Source organism: Podarcis vaucheri (assembly GCF_965113315.1).
Source record: "Podarcis vaucheri genome assembly, chromosome: 16".
Classification (NCBI taxonomy): domain Eukaryota; kingdom Metazoa; phylum Chordata; class Lepidosauria; order Squamata; family Lacertidae; genus Podarcis; species Podarcis vaucheri.
The window spans coordinates 5,773,945-5,780,694 of NC_138754.1; the positions used below are offsets into that span (position 1 = coordinate 5,773,945).

Below are 6,750 nucleotides of genomic sequence, written 5' to 3' on the forward strand. Positions count from 1 at the left end.
AACTGGAATTCAGAGCATCACTGCCTCCCTTACCTGAAACCCTGAAGAGCCACTGTATACAATAATGTACGCAATAGTCAGAGTACACAATACTGAGCTAGATGACTAAGGCTCTGTTTCAGTAGAATGCAACTTCCTATGAACCTACATCAAAGTGACGTTGAGGCTGGTCATTTGCTGGATAGAAATGGAAGATTATTTGGATGAACTGCAGAGATGCTTAGAATAAAAAATAAAAATGAACAATAAAAGAGTTCATTATTAATAAATGTTTATTATTTATTCTCTCATGTGCGCAAATGAACAGCAAATAGAAATAGCTGGATGACTCTCTTTGATCTTCTCATGCTCCAAATATCACAGGAGATGTTCCCCTTAGAAGAGGAGAAGAGGCAGCTGAGAATTTGGAGCAGTGCGGTGGTCGAATTTGGCACAGAGATAAAGCTGAGAGTGCCTCAAATGATCAGGAACTGTAGTTGAAATGACTCCACCTAATTCCTTAAGAATTAGGACCTTCTAGGAATTCTCCTTGGTGTTACTTCAGCTTCTGGGATGGCACTTGGAAGACCTGCTGCTGCTGCTGCTGCTGCTGCTCTTGTTGCTTCCCATGACAGCTGGATGAACCACGATTGCCATGACACCCTCCGCTGTTTCTCCGTCCCAGACAGCAGGAACCTCGGTCCTCACTGGTGGAAGACCTCCGGCCACCACAGCAGGACCCTTCCTCTTTCTCCTGCTTGTAGCATTGGTCTTTGTCCTGACGGGAGCACATCTTTCTTGGCTTTCAAAGCAAACCTGTAGGAAACAGAAGGCAGATCTGGGCTTACTCTTGTATAATTGGTTAATTTCTGACTGCATTTGCATCCTACCTTCCCTCCTAGGATCCCCACAAATCATTTATAAATGATTCTCCCCTGCCCCCTTCCACTCTCACAACAATCCTGATGTTGGGCTCCTTGCCACTAGCAGCCAATGTGGTGTCTTCTAGATGTTGTTGGATTGCAACGCCCAGCATCCCTGAACATTGGCCATACTTGGGGCTGATGGGAACATTGCTGAGCAACAGATTGCTCCCAAGGTCACATTCAGACCATACATTTAAGGCCCCAAGAAACAATTTTAAACAGTCCTGGCTTCCCCCAAATAATTATCGGAGCTGAAGTTTGTTAAGAGTGCTGAGAGTTGTTAGGAGAATGATGGGAGCTGGAGTCTAGCAAAATTGGAGGAAACCAGATTGCTTCTAAGGCCTTCCACCATGCCAGTCCCAATGGGCACCAGTCACCACCGCCTGAAAGGAGGATGAGGGAGGGAGGGAGGGAGGGAGAGAGAGACTTACCTGGTTCACCAAAGAGATCTCTGGAAGTGCAGCTGTTGTGAATGTCAGCCTCCCATCCAGGACACCTTTTTATACTATTCCTTAGCCAACCCCTCCTGTCGATTGAGCCATGGCCCAGCCATGCCCATTTATTTTCTTTTCCTTTGAATTTTGTACCAATCTCTTTCTTAATTAGTTGGAGCTGTGCAACCTTGGCTTTGACTCATGGCATTGCACACAGAATTTCCAAGCAAGGGACGATGCCTCCATCCATTTGGGTCTCGGTCATGTTGTCCTTGGGCAATAATTGCTGGACACACCCCATATGAGTTCCAAGGTGGGGAAACCAGGGGTGTTTCTCTCTCTTATGAGATCACTTGGTGTGGGCAGAGCTCATGCACATTCCGTGGAAATTCAGTTATGGCTACAATGATCCATAAGATGTGTATTTGCTTACTCACCACTTTCATAGAATTGTAGGACTGGAAGGCACTAGGAGGGTCATCTAATCCAACCCCCTGTAATACAGGAATTGTTTGCCCAACATGCAGCTTGAACCCATGACCCTGACATTAAGAGTCTTATGCTCTGCCAACTGAGCTATCCTGTCCATGCACACATTTCCATTCCATCCTGGGCTGACTGCAGTTTGCAGGATTTCCGGTAGTGGCATCTCTCATCTCTACAGTGATGGCCACCGATTTAGATGACTTTAAAATGAGATTAGACACTCACGGGGATTGGACTATCAGTAATAATAATAATAATTAATAATAATAATAATAATATATTATCTATATCCCACCCATCTGGTTGGGTTTCCCCAGCCACTCTGGGCTGCTCCCAACAGAATAAAAAAGCGATAAAATATCATACATTAAAAGCTTCCCTAAACAGGGCTGCCTTCAGATGTCTTCTAAAAGTCAGGTAGTTGTTTATTTCCTTGACATCTGATGGGAGGACGTTCCACTGCTGAGAAGGTCTGGTTGCCTTCAGATGTCTTATAAAGGTTGTATAGTGACCTATCTCTTTGGCTCAGGGGTTGGATAACTCTATACCTTCAAACATTTCTCCAATGAAAAGAGGGATGTCCTAAGGAAAAGCCAGACATTTTGGGATCAAATAATAAACTAGGACAGCTTCTATAAATCCAGAATAGTCCCTGAAAAAAAAAGGGCACCTGGAGGGTTTACTCTTGGGGTTTTGCACTGTGAAAATAGGTTATTGAATGAGATGCATCATTGGCCTGATCTATCATTATTCTTTTGTTTTTGGGAATGCCAGGTATCGAGCCTGGGGAATTTGTTTGTTGGCTTTTGTTGGAAGCCCGCTTGGAAGGAATTATTCTCAAAGCTAGCTTATAAACACATTCAATGAACACACACACACACAAACACGTAAAATAACATACTCTTATACAATGTGACCCAAAGCCCATCTGATGACAACCAGCTGCGTCCACAGGGATATCACAGATCCAACCCTAAGGAAGGACTGTAACACACTGGTAAAACTGCTGTTTTGCATGAAGGAGGGTCTAGGTCCAATCGCTAGAAAGCCGCTGGCGCCAATCAGTGTAACTGACCTTGGGATAAATGGACCAATCATTTGCAACAGGGGTGCCAACTTGAATAAAGTATTGTGGGGGCCCAGTTAAGCCACAACCCACATAATCAATCACATGACACACGGTGCACAATGCCCATAAACTTTTGGGGGCCCCCAGTTCCCTCAAATATTTTATTGGAGGGAGAAGCCACTATGATCCCTAGGAATTGAGTCCTATGATCTACAACCCTAAGGAGAGCATTAGGCATTCATCTATATATTCTCCTAATCAGACTTCTCTAGTCAGGTGATAATTGTGTATAGCAGGTTATGTTTATTTGGCAAGGAATTAGAAAATATGGCACATTTGGGTGTTTTTGGGAAAGGTGGAAGCCGGGAGGAGATTCGAAAGAATACCTCTGTCTTTGTCTGAAATAAGAACAGATGTAATATAATAGGTACACAGTGAACCTTTCACTGAAGAGATCAAGTTTTCTTAAAAGCCACCTGCATATTCCACCGTGGAAGAAGACTATAGGAAGCTCCTTTATACTGGGACTGTAGGTCCATCATTCTAGCTCAATAATGGAAGAAGGATCCCAAGTTTAGCCCATAACATCTCCAATTGAAAAGAGATCATGTGGGAAAGGATTGGAAATATCTTCCTCTTTTTGAGGCCCTAGAGATGCAGCCAGTCACAGTAGACTATACTGGGCAAGATTATCCAGCCGGCTTCCTATTTTGGGAGGACTCCTAAATCAGTGGTAGGGAACCTTCTTCACAAAGAAGGTCTCAGGTTCAGTCCCCAGCATCTCCAAGAAGTTCTACGTAAGGACTACATGCAGAGCTTGGGAGCTGCTTCTAATCAGAATGGAATATGTGGGTGAAGAGTAGGAACAATATGTGTGTATGGAGAAGTGAAGATAGGAAAAGAACACCATGACACTGAAAGGCTTGCAGGAAAGAAGCTTTTAATGCCTTGAAAGAGGTAGTCATAGCAGGAATATGAAAGACTTATGTTCTCCATGCCAGAGGAAGGTCTGGCTCATCATCTGGAAAAGACAGCAACCGTTTGCTTTGCAAGAAGATATCTTCAAGAGGTGGTAGTCATTGTGGGTTGGGATTTTAGCTCTTTCTGGGGGCATCGACTTCATCTACCGCAACACCCACCGCTGCTGCCACTGCTGCTTCCGCCTTGAGAAGATCCACCTCCACCACCACTCATTTGGCTTTGTTGAGATAATCCACCACCACCTCTGCCCCCACAGCAACAGCCACCACCTCCACGGCCACCACAACAGCAGCCACCTCGTCCTCCTCCACCTCTGCCTCCGCAACAGCCACCGCCTCCGCGGCCACCACAACAGCAGCCACCTCGTCCTCCTCCACCTCTGCCTCCGCAACAGCCACCGCCTCCACGGCCACCACAACAGCAGCCACCTCGTCCTCCTCCACCTCTGCCACCACAACAACAACCGCCTCCACGGCCACCACCACAGCAGCCACCTCCTCCCAGTTGTAGTTGTTGTTGTTGGCTCATATTTGCTATGGCTTTGAAAACTTCTGAAGGGAGAGAAGGAGAGAGAAAGACCAACGTCATTTTTTGACCCAGTTTATCCAAGGGAGCAGCTTTTGGGGTATTTTTTAAAACACCCCCCAGATGTTGTTCTGCAGTGCAACAAGACTATCCCAGGATACACATTCTGTATCCCTGAAAGAGGATACTCCTTCCTGCCTAGGATTAAGCCCCCTATTGTGTGATTACTCTCAGTATGTGGAAACAATTTAGTCTGATCTTAAGCCTGGAATTTTTTGTGTGCAACCCACCTCTTGTACTGTTTCGTTTCTTGTAGAATGACACACGCCACTTTAAAAATTCCATGAGAGTTGAGGAACCTATGAACTTCCAGATTCCTACTCTCACCACACATGACTTTTGGTAATTCTAGCAGGGACTGATAGGAGCTGGAGTCCAAGAAAATGGCTGAACTACAACTCCCATCATCCCTGACCATTGGCCATACTGACTGTGGTTGGTGGGAGTTGGAGTCCAACAATTTCTAGAGGGCTTAAGGTTCTTTGTCCCTGCTCCAGTCCAGCCAACCTAACAGTTTAAAGAAATGCCATAAAAAGCCCACTAAATTTTCAGCTAAATCCCAATTTTACAGCCAATTATAGACAGTAGTCAAGCTCTTGCAAAATGCTATGTCAATCGAGAAATCCCAATACTCAGCAGTAAAACACATGCTTTCTAGATCAAAGCCCTGCTCAGTTCAAAAAATTAGCATCTCCATTGTAGATTTGCCACTGCCTAAGACTCATGGAAAACCACAGCTGGTCAAAGGAAGAAAGCTAGGTGAGATAGACCAACAGTTTGACTAAGAGGGGGAATGGCCCCATAGCTCTGTGGGTAGCACAATTGCTTTGCATGCAGAAGAAGGCCACAGGTTCAAATAGGCAGGGCTGGGTCTGCAGAACCTGTACCAGTTAAGACAGACAACATTGAGCTGCTAGCCAATGGTCTGACTCAATACAAAGCAACTTTGTATGTTCCTTTCTATGGAGGAGGACTGTGGCTCAGAAGTAGAGCATTAGCTTTGCAAGCAGAAGGTCTCAGGTTCAATCCCTGGATCCTCTGGGAAGGGTTGGGAGAAGATCCAGTCTGAAACCCTGGAGAAGTGTTGCAAGTTGGGATAGGCAGCACTGAGCTATATGAACCCAACAATCTAATCAAGATAAAGGCCATTCAAAATTTCAGCACATCACTAGTAATTCCATCAGGCTGTAGCAGGGAGAGAGATGGGTCTGCAGGGTCTCTTCCTCTTCCTTGCTAAAGGACGAATTTCATCCCACCACTATCATTTACAGCAGCCATTGCATCAGAATGGAATAGAAATCCCATCACTCTTTACCTTTGGTCAGGCTAGCTTTGGAAGATGAAAGTTGGGAGCCCAAGTATCTAAAGTTGTTAATGAGTTTCTGAGTTATCACAAGCATCGTGAATTTGGTTCAGTAAAATATCATCATGAGAACAAATAAAGAACCTACTGGATCCTGACAAAGACCCAACAAGGCTAACTTCCTGTTCTCATACTGGCCAACCAGATGCCTCAATAAACCAGTCCTGAGTTCAGCAGCAGTCTGTGCACTTGTGATTTCCAGTAACTAATGCTCAGAGATGCAATACTCCAGACATAGCCATCATAGCCATTGATAAGCTCACTGTCAATGAATTTGCCTGATCCTCTAAGAATGTCAGGATAGCCCTACTGCATCATGCCAAAGGTGGCCTAAAGCCTTCACCAGTGGAAGTAGAACATAGTCATTGTTACCAGCAGCCATTAACCTCTCCGGTTGCAAATCTGGAAAGCTATTGGTCCTACTCAATTAGATGTGAAGAATGACAGATCCATTGACAGTCCAGAGAAAATACTTACCCTGTCGATCACTGAGAAGACGTTGTTGTCAAGTCAAGTGTTGTCGAGTGAATGAGGAACCCTTGGAACAAAAGAGCTTTTTATACCATCTCCAGGCATTCCATCTCAGAAACCACTGGCATTCTGATAGAGCTTTTGACGCACCCTTGACCTCAGATTTCCTTAACTTCCCACCATCTTGCATCTGAGTTTTGACTCATCCCTACATGAGATTGCTATCTTCCGTTACACTCGAGTATGTTATGCACCTGTGTCTGTGGGTTCCTTGTGTCAGGATGCAACACCTGACTTCACTATCTAGCCCCATCCACATGGACTGGCAGCTGCTCTTGAGGGTCTCTGGCAGTGAGTCTCTCCTAGAATTACCTGGAAGTGTTGTTTGAACCTAGGACCTTCTGCAGGAACCAAGATGCTCTGCCGCCGGGCCTTGGTCCCAATATAGAACATAAG

At 45.2% G+C, this 6,750-nt stretch overlaps 1 long non-coding RNA gene across 1 annotated transcript; it reads right to left on the reverse strand.

The window, feature by feature from the left end:
* Positions 1 to 254: 254 nt before the first annotated feature.
* On the reverse strand, positions 255 to 6,395 carry LOC309520697. The gene is made up of 3 exons (XR_014214302.1): positions 6,301 to 6,395; positions 1,337 to 4,426; positions 255 to 795 (listed from the first exon to the last, which is right to left on the reverse strand). It is a non-coding gene; the product is annotated as an uncharacterized lncRNA (long non-coding RNA).
* Positions 6,396 to 6,750: the final 355 nt, after the last annotated feature.